We start from the raw sequence: 12,713 nt of genomic DNA on the forward strand, positions 1-12,713 counted from the left end.
TGGCTGCAGGGGATGTCAGGATTGTAGGGGGCTCTCAGGAGATATCTAACCAGGTCACTTCTAACAGGACACCTCACCTGGACCCTTGGAGGAGCACCTGGGGATGACACCAGATCACAGCCCACAGGCTGTCAGGATCTGTTTGCAACAGAGGTCCTCACACAGAGTCTGGGACCAGCCAGGTGTCCCAGATCCTAGAGCTTCTTCAGATCTTAGAAAGAGATAAACGGTACCTGTCCTGTATCACAGAGCACCCAACAGTGGATCTAGGACAGCACCCATGATCACAGGCTCAATGTGTTTCCCCAAAATTTGTATCCAAAATCCTAAGCCCTAGCACCTCAGAATGTGGTTACACTTGGAGATGTGGTCTTTAAAGAGGCAATTAACCTAAAAGAAGTTATCTTGTTGTTGTTGTTCAGTGGCTAAATTATGTCCAACTCTTGGCGACCCCATGGACTGCAGCACTCCAGGTCTCCCTGTCCTTCACCATCTCCCGGAGTTTGCCCAAGTTCATGTCCATTGAATCGGTGATGCTGTCCAATCATCTCATCCTCTGCCACCCTTTCTCCTTTTGCCTTCAACCTTTCCCAGCATCAGGGTTTTGTCCAATGAGTCAGCTCTTTCAATGAGACATTAGGGTGGGTCCCAAGCCAGGCTGACTGGTGTCCTTGTGAGAAAAGGAGGCTAGGACACAGATGCACAGAGAAATGACTGTGAGGACACAGCGAGAAGATGGTCGTCTACACATCCAGGAAAGAGGCCTCGGAAGCAAACCAACTCTGTCCACGCCTTGGTCTTGGACTTCCAGCCTCCAGAACTATGAGATAACAAAATCCTGTTGACTGGCCCACACAGTCCCTGTTACTTTGTTATGTTGACCCTGGCAAAGTCACACACACGCTTACATTTCCACAGTGAGGATATGATATGCCCAGAAAGTGGCATGAATAAGTGCTACAAATGCCCGCACATCCGTCAGGCCGTGTTTACCAGCAAAGGGGTTAACAAGCAATGTTTCCTTTTCAGAGCTTTTTTAGGTTTCAGAACTACAGCTGAGCAGGTGTGGACCACTGTAAATTCATAATCAATTTAGAATAACTGTTAAATCATAAAATGTACTTATTAACCTAAAGTCAATTCTCAGTTTCTACTTATATAAATTTTAGAGGATTTAGTTAATAAATCCCTCCAAGTATCACCAAGGAAGGGCAGACACCAGAGGGACACAGGAGCCTTGAACTTATTCATATCCATGATAAATCTCCAGGGGAAGACCTGGAAGGGTATTCTGAGCATCAGGCTCTGATGGACCCACTGATTGGCTTAGAAAAACATGCTTCACACATCGTTGAAAGAAAAAGTGAATCCGAATGTAACCAAAAGCAAAGGTCCAGCTGCTTGATGCTCAAAAGCCAACAAAGAAGCAAGGATGGTGGAAAGTAAAACTTGCTTTATTTTGGACCCCACAACCAGAGGGGTAGGGGGAGGACAGATGCCTGTCCAAAGGCTGACTCCCTGCCACTGACAATCAGTGGGCAAAAGCTTTTATAGACAGAGGGAAAGGGGCTACATGAAGAAACAGCACAGTCAGCTCTGACCATCATCTTGAAATTCATTCATTAGCATCAGCTTGATTGTTTTAAGCACAGTTAATCTTCAGTTCTCGCAGTGGTTTGTTCACATTTCCTTGAGGCCAGTTCTTGGAATTGTGGCCGCCTATGACATAGCTACAGTCTGGTCATGTAGTTACCTTCTTCCACCCGGTGGGGGTTTCAGTATCTACGAGAAAGCTCACAGAATATGGCTCAGAATATTAGTCCTTAAGAAGGAACTAATGGTCCCTGGCTCTGCTTAATGACAAAACTATAATTATTTAGTCTCATTGGACTATCTTGCTTTGTTTCTGCATTTTCTCACTTCTGTGATTAAACTTGGCTAAGCGTTTCCACAGACAAAAGGCAAACAGAGGACATGTGGGGAGGGGGACCATAGGGCCTGGCTCCATGTCAAGAACACCCTCACATTAGTTTTCTTAGGGCTACTGTAACAGAGTACTTCAAACTAGGTGGTTTAAAAAAAAAAAAAAAGAAAAAACGTAATTTATTCTATCACAGTTCTGGAGGCCAGGAGTCTGAAATTATGGTGTCTGTGGGGCCAGATTCTCTGAGGCTCATGGGAAAGATTGTTTCTCACCAATTCCAGCTTCTGGTGACTTCCAGCAATTCTTACGTCACTTCCCATTCTTCCCCTGTTTTCACATAGCCAACTTCCCTTTGTGCCCCTCCCCCAACTCTTTTAAGGACATAAAAGCAGTCATATGGGATTAGGGCCCTGCCCTGTGCCATCAGGACCTCATTTTAACCCGATTACATCCGCAAAGATTCTATTCCCAGATAAGGTGCTGTTCACATACACAGAGCATTCGAGTTTCAGCAAATCTCTGGGGAGATACAATTCAAAGAACTACAACCCTATGTGGTAAAGTTTGTGTCCCTGTGGGTGTGGAGAGATTTCCAAGCACCAAAATATTCTGGGAGAGCCTAGTGAAAATTTCCAAGACGTGCCCAAGACCTGTTTTTCAGGAACAGATGGGACTAACAGATCATGGTATTTGTTTTTGAGCAAGTTGTGGCATTGTTTGTGACAGCTGTAAACTGTGAATAACCCAAAGATCCCTTGACAGCCAGATAAGGAAAGCGTGCAGTTGGTCTCAAAGTGTGACCCCAAGACCAGCAGTACCAGCATTCCCTGGGAAGCTGTGAGAAATACAAACCATCAGACCCTACCCCAGATTACATAAATCCAAAACTCTAGGGTTTGGGCCCAAAAATATGTGTTTCAACAAGTTCTACCGGTTTTTCTGATGCACACTCAAATCTGAGAACTGCTGCCAGAGAACACTCCCCACCATGGTGGCGCTAGTGGTAAAGAACTCCTCTGTCAGTGCAGCAGACATAAGAGACTCGAGTTGGATCCCTGGGTCAGGAAGATCCCCTGGAGGTGGGCATGGCAACCCACTCGAGTGTTCTTGTCTGAAGAATCCCATGGACAGAGGAGGCTGGTGGGCTAGAGTCCAAAGGGTCACAAAGAGTCAGACACAACTTAGCACACATGCACGCACACACATATCTACCCACATCAACACAGGTGAGTCTCATACATAAAACTGGTAAAAGAAGCAAGATACAAATAATTATGATTCCTCTTATATACAGTTCAAAAATGGGGGAAAAACTATACCATATTATTTATGATTACATTTATAGCTGATAAAACAATAAAGAAAAGCCAAAAATAAATAAATAACCAAAAGTCACAAAAGGGGGAATGGGAGGGCTGGATGAAGAAGAGCTGTCTCATGACTTGCCTGGTGGCCCAGTGGTTGAGAAGCCACCTGCCAGTGCAGGGGACATGAGTTCAATCCTTGATCCAGGAAGATCCCACATGTCTCAGAGCAACTAAACCTGTGCACCACAACTACTGAAGCCCTCCACTCTAAAGTCCATGCTTGGCAACAATAAGCCACTTCAGTGAGAAGTCTGTGCTGCAAAAAGAGAGTGACCCTCGAGGGGCGCGGTCCTAAGATGGCAGAGGAACAGGACGGGGAGGCCACTTTCTCCCCCACAGATTCATCGAAAGATCCTCTGAACGCTGAGCAAATTCCACAAAACAACTTCTGAACGCTGGCAGAGGACACCAGGCACCCAGAAAGGCAGCCCATTGTCTTCAAAAGGAGATAGGACAACAGATAAAAGATAAAGAGACAAAAGAGTTAGGGAGGAGACCCGTCCGGGGAGGGAGTCGTTAAAGAGGAGAAGTTTTCAAACACCAGGAAATCCTCTCACCAGCGGGTCTGTGGGGAGTTTTGGAATCTCAGAGGGCAACATAACTGGGAGGAAAAATAAATTAAAAACCCACAGATTATGTGCCTAATGGCAACTCCCAGTGGAGAAGTAACCCAAACACTCGCATCTGCCACCAGCAAGCGGGGGCTGAACAAGGAGGCACGGGCTGCATTGCTTAGGGAAGGGACCAGGCCTGAATGCCCTGAGGACAATCTGAGGGAGCTAACGTGACATAGCAAGCTAAACTGTGGGATAGCCGGAGAGAGAGAAAAAAAGAGAGAGAGAACTTTCCCACGAAAAGCTATAAACTAAGGCACTGGCGGGCCTGCTCACAGAAGAAAGGACTGAGCGAATACCAGAGGAGAGCTAGCCAGCTGCGGACCAGCCCTTCCCCCGCTGGAGGCAGAGAGGCAGGCGGCCTACAGCCAGAGCCAGAAAGGGGCAATCTCAGCCCCAGAGACAGGATCCTCTACCAAACTGCGACCAGGCTCCCAGTTGCTAACCAAGTCTTCCTAGGATCCTGGATGGTTGACATCCACAGAGAAGGTCACAGTCAGAGATCAGCTCCCCAGAGGAGACATATGGCACACCTGAGACAGCGCTCCCGCTGCACACACAGGAAACCTAGCGGCTGTGACCGGGAGGGTGATAAGACACACCACCCCACCTGAGGAGAGTGTGCTCACCAAGTACCTGGTCACCTGAGCTGCTCGGGCCTGGAAAGGGCATGAAACGCAGGCCCAACCGAGTCTGTGCCTTTGTGGAGTACCCGAGAACCTGAACCTGAATGGCTTGCACACAACCCAGGGCCCACTTTAGACAGTTCCCCTGCAAAGCAACCTGGAGCCTGAGCAGTGTAGACTGGGAAAGCACACACACCGTGAGCAGGGGCACATCCAGTGTGGCCAAGACACTGCAAGCACGCCCCACACACGCCAGTGATATTTGTTTGCAGTGTTCCTCTCTCCCCACAGCACGACTGAACAAGTGAGCCCTAATAAGTGACCACCTTCATCCCCTTGTGTCACAGCGGAAATTAGACACTGAAGAGACTTGCAAACAGAAGAAGCCAAAATAAGCAGAGGGAACTGCTTGGGAAGTGACAAGTGCAACAGATTAAAACCCTGTAGTTAGCACCGACTACATTGGAAGGGGCCTATAGACCTTGAGAAGTATAAGCTGGAACAAGGAACTATCTAAAACTAAACTGATCTAGCATTGCCCACAACAGCTCCAGAGAAATTTCTAGATATATTTTTACTATTATCATTTTTTAGTTTTTAATTTTTTATTTTTAAGTCCTTTATTACTCCTAAAATTTTCATTTTTATAACCTATTTTTAACTTACAAGAAAAAAAACTATTTTAAAAGCAAATTTCATATAATTTTTGTGATTTTGGTTTTTTTTTAATATTGTATTTTTGAGAGTCTAACCTCTACTCTAGATTTTTAATCTTTGCTTTTTGGTATTTGATATCAATTTTCTACCTTTAAAAATCCAATCTTCAGCACCCATTTTTACTTAGGAGTGTGATTACTGGCTTGATTGCCCTCTCCCCTTTTTGACTCTCCTTTTTCTCATCTAGGTCACCTCTATCTCCTCCCTCCCCCTTCTCTTCTCTACCCAACTCTGTGAATCTCTTTGGCTATTCCAGGCTGTGGAGAACACTTTGGGAACTGATTACTGGCTAGCTCTGTCTCCCTCCTTTTCACCACCCCCCTCTCCTACTCATGGTCATCTCTATCTCCCACCTCCCTCTTCTCTTCTCCATGTAACTCAGCAAACCTTTCTGGGTGTTGCTCACTGTGGATAATCTTTAAACCATTAACCTAGATGTTTTATCATTGGTGCTGTATGGATGGAGAAGTCTTGAGGCTACTGTAAGAATAAGACTGAAAACCAGAGGTTCAGTTCAGTTCAGTCCTCAGTCGTGTCCAACTCTTTGCGACCCCATGAATTGCAGCACGCCAGGCCTCCCTGTCCCTCACCACCTCCCGGAGTTCACCCAGACTCGCGTCCATCGAGTCAGTGATGCCATCCAGCCATCTCATCCTCGGTCGTCCCCTTCTCCTCCTGCCCCCGATCCCTCCCAGCATCAGAGTCTTTTCCAATGAGTCAACTCTTCACATGAGGTGGCCAAAGTACTGGAGCTTCAGCTTTAGCATCATTCCTTCCGAAGAAATCCCAGGGTTGATCTCCTTCAGAATGGACTGGTTGGATCTCCTTGCAGTCCAAGGGACTCTCAAGAGTCTTCGCCAACACCACAGTTCAAAAGCATCAATTCTTCGATGCTCAGCCTTCTTCACAGTCCAACTCTCACATCCATACATGACCACAGGAAAAACCATAGCCTTGACTAGACCGACCTTAGTCGGCAAAGTAATCTCTCTGCCTTTGAATATACTATCTAGGTTGGTCATAACTTTTCTTCCAAGGACTAAGCGTCTTTTAATTTCATGGCTGCAGTCACCATCTGCAGTGATTTTGGAACCCAAAAAAATAAAGTCTGACACTGTTTCGCCAACTGTTTCCCATGAAGTGATGGAACTGGATACCATGATCTTCGTTTTCTGAATGTTGAGCTTTAAGTCAACTTTTTCACTCTCCTCTTTCACTTTCATCAAGAGGCTTTTCAGCTCCTCTTCACTTTCTGCCATAAGGGTGGTATCATCTGCATATCTGAGGTTATTGATATTTCTCCCGGCAATCTTGATTCCAGCTTGTGTTTCTTCCAGCCCAGCCTATCTCATGATGTACTCTGCATAGAAGTTACATAAGCAGGGTGACAATATATAGCCTTAACGTACTCCTTTTCCTATTTGGAACCAGTCTGTTGTTCCATGTCCAGTTCTAACTGCTGCTTCCTGACCTGCATACAGATTTCTCAAGAGGCAGGTTAGGTGGTCTGGTATTCCCATCTCTTTCAGAATTTTCCACAGGTTATTGTGATCCACACAGTCAAAGGCTTTGGCATAGTCAATAAAGCAGAAATAGATGATTTTCTGGAACTCTCTTGCTTTTTCCATGATCCAGGGGATGTTGGCAATTTCATCTCTGGTTCCTCTGCCTTTTCTAAAACCAGCTTGATCATCAGGGTGTTCACGGTTCACATATTGCTGAAGCCTGCCTTGGAGAATTTTGAGCATTACTTTACTAGCATGTGAGATGAGTGCAATTGTACAGTAGTTTGAGCATTCCTTGGCATTACCTTTCTTTTGGATTGGAATGAAAACTGACCTTTTCCAGTCCTGTGGCCACTGCTGAGTTTTCCAAATTTGCTGGCATATTGAGTGCAGCACTTTCACAGCATCATCTTTCAGGATTTGAAACAGCTCAACTGGAATTCCATCACCTCCACTAGCTTTGTTCCTAGTGATGCTTTCTAAGGCCCACTTGACTTCACATTCCAAGATGTCTGGCTCTAGATTAGTGATCACATCCTCATGATTATCTGGGTCGTGAAGATCTTCTTTGTACAATTCTTCCTACCAGAGGTAGGAAACTTAAATCCAAAACTTGAGAACACCAGAGAACTCCTGCCTCCAGGGAATATTAATCAATAAGAGCTCATCCAAAAGTCTCCATACCTACAATGCAACGAAGATCCACTCAAGAGCCAACAAGTTCCAGAGCAAGACATACCACACAAATTCTCCAGCAACACAAACATAGCCCTGAGTTGTGGATGTGACTGGTGATGGAGGCAAGATCCGATGCTGTAAAGAGCAATATTGCATAGGAACCTGGAATGTCAGGTCCATGAATCAAGGCAAATTGGAAGTAGTCAAACAAGAGATGGCAAGGGTGAACATCGATATTCTAGGAATCAACGAACTAAAATGGACTGGAATGGGTGAATTTAACTCAGATGACCATTATATCTACTACTGTGGGCAGGAATCCCTCAGAAGAAATGGAGTAGCCATCATGGTCAACAAAAGAGTCCAAAATGCAGTACTTGGATGCAATCTCAAAAATGACAGAATGATCTCTGTTCGTCTCCAAGCCAAACCATTCAATATCACAGTTATCCAAGTATATGCCCCAAGCAGTAATGCTGAAGAAACAGAAGTTGAATGGTTTTATGCAGACCTACAAGACCTTTTAGAACTAACACCCAAAAAAGATGTCCTTTTCATTATAGGGGACTGGAATGCAAATGTAGGAAGTCAAGAAACACCTGGAGTAACAGGCAAATTTGGCCTTGGAATGCAGAATGAAGCAGGGCAAAGACTAATAGAGTTTTGCCAAGAAAATGCACTGGCCATAGCAAACACCCTCTTCCAACAACACAAGAGAAGACTCTACACATGGACATCACCAGATGGTCAACGCTGAAATCAGACTGATTATATTCTTTGCAGCCAAAGATGGAGAAGCTCTATACAGTCAACATAAACAAGACCAGGAGCTGACTGTGGCTCAGATCATGGACTCCTTATTACCAAATTCAGACTTAAATTGAAGAAAGTAGGGAAATCCACTAGACCATTCAGGTATGACCTAAATCAAATCCCTTATGATTATACAGTGGAAGTGAGAAACAGATTTAAGGGCCTAGATCTGATAGATAGAGTGCCTGATGAACTATGGACTGAGGTTTGTGACATTGTACAGGAGACAGGGATCAAGACCATCCACATGGAAAAGAAATGCAAAAAAGCAAAATGGCTGTCTCGGGAGGCCTTACAAATAGCTGTGAAAAGAAGAAAGGTGAAAAGCAAAGGAGAAAAGGAAAGACATAAGTATCTGAATACAGAGTTCCAGAGAATAGCAAGAAGAGATAAGAAAGCCTTCTTCAGTGATCAATGCAAAGAAATAGAGGAAAAGAACAGAATGGGAAAGACTAGAGATCTCTTCAAGAAAATTAGAGATACCAAGGGAACATTTCATGCAAAGATGGGCTCAATAAAGGACAGAAATGGTATGGATGTAACAAAAGCAGAAGATATTAAGAAGAGGTGACAAGAATACATAGAAGAACTGTACAAAAAAGATCTTCACGACCCAGATAATCATGATGATGTGATCACTAACCTAGAGCCAGACATCTTGGAATGTGAAGTCAAGTGGGCCTTGGAAAGCATCGCTATGAACAAAGCTAGTGGAGGTGATGGCATTCCAGTTGAGCTATTTCAAATCCTGAAAGATGATGCTGTGAAAGTGCTGCACTCAATATGCCAGCAAATTTGGAAAACTCAGCAGTGGCCACAGGACTGGAAAAGGTCAGTTCTCATTCCAATCCCAAAGAAAGGCAATGCCAAAGAATGCTCAAACTACTGTACAATTGCACTCATCTCACATGCTAGTAAAGTAATGCTCAAAATTCTCCAAGCAGGGTTCAGCAATACATAAACTGTGAACTCCCTGATGTTCAAACTGGTTTTAGAAAAGGCAGAGGAACCAGAGATGAAATTGCTGACATCCGCTGGATCATGGAAAAAGCAAGAGAGTTCCAGAAAAACATTGATTTCTGCTTTATGCCAAGCCTTTGACTGTGTGGATTACAATAAACTGTGGAAAATTCTGAAAGAGATGGGAATACCAGACCAGCTAACCTGCCTCTTGAGAAATCTGTTTGCAGGCCACGAAGCAACAGTTAGAATTGGACATGGAACAACAGACTGGTTCCAAATAGGAAAAGGAGTACGTCAAGGCTCTATGTTGTCACCCTGCTTATTTAACTTACATGCAGAGTACATCATAAGAAACGCTGGACTAGAAGAAACACAAGCTGGAATCAAGATTGCTGGGAGAAATATCAATAACCTCAGATATGCAGACCACCTTTATGGCAGAGAGTGAAGAGGAGCTGAAAAGCCTCTTGATGAAAGTAAAAGTGGAGAGTGAAAAAGTTGGCTTGAAGCTCAACATTCAGAAAACAAAGATCATGGCATCTGGTCCCATCACTCCATGGGAAATAGATGGGGAAACAATGGAAACAGTGTCAGACTTTATTTTCGGGGGACTCCAAAATCACTGCAGATGGTGATTGCAGCCATGAGATTAAAAGACACTTACTCCTCGGAAGAAAAGTTATGACCAACCTAGATAGCATATTCAAAAGTAGAGATATTACTTTGCCGACTAAGGTCCGTCTAGTCAAGGCTATGGTTTTCCCAGTAGTCATGTATGGATGTGAGAGTTGGACTGTGAAGAAGGCTGAGCACCAAAGAATTGATGCTTTTGAACTGTGGTGTTGGAGAAGACTCTTGAGAGTCCCTTGGACTGCAAGGAGATCCAACCAGTCCATTCTGAAGGAGATCAACCCTGGGATTTCTTTGGAAGGAATGATGCTAAAGCTGAGACTCCAGTTGTTTGGCCACCTCATGCGAAGAGTTGATTCATTGGAAAAGACTCTGATGCTAGGAGGGATTGGGGGCAGGAGGAGAAGGGGACGACAGAGGATGAGATGGCTGGGTGGCATCACTGACTCGATGGACGCGAGTCTGAGTGAACTCCGGGAGTTGGTGATGGACAGGGAGGCCTGGCGTGCTGTGATTCATGAGGTCACAAAGAGTCGGACACTACTGAGTGACTGAACTGAACAGAACTGCATAGAAAACCCTAAAGACTCCACCAGAAAATTACTAGAGCTAATCATGAATATACTAAAGTTGCAGAATATAAAATCAACACACAGAAATCCCTTGCATTCCTATACACTAATAATGAGAAATTAGAAAGAGAAATTAAGGAAACAATTCCATTCACCATTGCAACAAAAGGAATAAAATACTTAGGAATATATCTACCTAAAGAAACTAAAGACCTATACATAGAAAACTATAAAACTCTGGTGAAAGAAATCAAAGAGGACACTAATAGATGGAGAAATATACCATGTTCATGGATTGAAAGAATAAATATAGTGAAAATGAGTACACTACCCAAAGGAATCTATAGATTCAATGCAATCCATCCCTATCAAGCTACCAACAGTATTTTTCACAGAGCTAGAACAAATAATTTCACAATTTGTATGGAAATACAAAAAACCTCGAATAGCCAAAGCAATCTTGAGAAAGAAGAATGGAACTGGAGGAATCAACCTGCCTGACTTCAGGCTCTACTACAAAGCCACAGTCATCAAGACAGTATGGTACTGGCACAAAGACAGAAACATAGATCAATGGAACAAAATAGAAAGCCCAGAGATAAATCCACACACCTATGGACAACTTATCTTCAACAAAGGAGGCAAGAATATACAATGGAGAAAAGACAATCTCTTTAACAAGTGGTGCTGGGAAAATGGTCAGCCACTTGCAAAAGAATGAAACTAGAACGCTTTCTAACATCATACGCAAAAATAAACTCAAAATGGATTCAAGATCTAAATGTAAGATCAGAAATTATAAAACTCCTAGAGGAGAACATAGGCAAAACACTCTCTGACATACATCACAGCAGGATCCTCTATGACCCACCTGCCAGAATATTGGAAATAAAAGCAAAAATAAACAAATGGGACCTAATTAAAATTAAAAGCTTCTGCACAACAAAGGAAACTATAAGCAAGGTGAAAAGACAGCATTCAGAATGGGAGAAAATAATAGCAAATGAAGCAACTGACAAAGGACTAATCTCAAAAATATACAAGCAACTCCTGAAGCTCAATTCCAGAAAAATAAACAACCCAATCAAAAAATGGGTCAAATAATTAAACAAACATTTCTCCAAAGAAGACATAAAGATGGCTAAGAAACATGAACAGATGCTCAACATCACTCTTTATCAGAGAAATGAAAATCAAAACTACAATGTAGTACAATTTCACGCCAGTCAGAACGGCCGCTATCCAAAATTCTATAAGCAATACATGCTGGAGAGGGTGTGGAGAAAAGGGAACTCTCTTACACTGTTGGTGGGAATGCAAACTAGTATAGCCACTATGGAGAACAGTGTGGACATTCCTTAAAAAACTGGAAATAGAACCGCCTTTCAGTTCAGTCGCTCACTCGTGTCCGACTCTTCGCGACCCCATGAATCGCAGCACGCCAGGCCTCCCTGTCCATCACCAACTCCCAGAGTTCACTCAGACTCACGTCCATCGAATCAGTGATGCCATCCAGCCATCGCATTCTCTGTCGTCCCCTTCTCTCCTGCCCCCAATCCCTCCCAGCATCAGAGTCTTTTTCAGTGAGTCAACTCTTCGCATGAGGTGGCCAAAGAACTGGAGCTTCAGCTTTAGCATCATTCCTTCCAAAGAAATCCCAGGGTTGATCTCCTTCAGAATGGACTGGTTGGATCTCCTTGCAGTCCAAGGGACTCTCAAGAGTCTTCGCCAACACCACAGTTCAAATGCATCAATTTTTCGGTGCTCAGCCTCCTTCACAATCCAACTCTCACATGCATACATGACCACAGGAAAAACCATAGCCTTGACTAGACGGACCTTAGTTGGCAAAGTAATGTCTCTGCTTTTGAATATGCATTCTAGGTTGGTCATAACTTTTCTTCCAAGGAGTAAGCGTCCTTTAATCTCATGGCTGCAGTCACCATCTGCAGTGATTTTGGAGCCCCCCAAAATAAAGTCTGACACTGTTTCCACTGTTTCCCCATCTATTTCCCATGAAGTGATGAGACTGGATGCCATAATCTTCATTTTCTGAACTTTGGGCTTTAAACCAACTTTTTCACTCTCCACTTTCACTTTCATCAGGAGGCTCTTTAGTTCCTCTTCACTTTCAGCCATAAGGGTGGTGTCATCTACATATCTGAGGTTATTGATATTTCTCCTGGCAATCTTGATGCCAGCTTGTGCTTCTTCCAGCCCAGCCTTTCTCATGATGTACTCTGCATAGAAGTTACATAAGCAGGGTGACAATATAGAGCCTTGACGTACTCCGCTTTCTATTTG

Source organism: Oryx dammah, unplaced genomic scaffold (assembly GCF_014754425.2).
Source record: "Oryx dammah isolate SB20612 unplaced genomic scaffold, SCBI_Odam_1.1 HiC_scaffold_3, whole genome shotgun sequence".
Lineage (NCBI taxonomy): Eukaryota > Metazoa > Chordata > Mammalia > Artiodactyla > Bovidae > Oryx > Oryx dammah.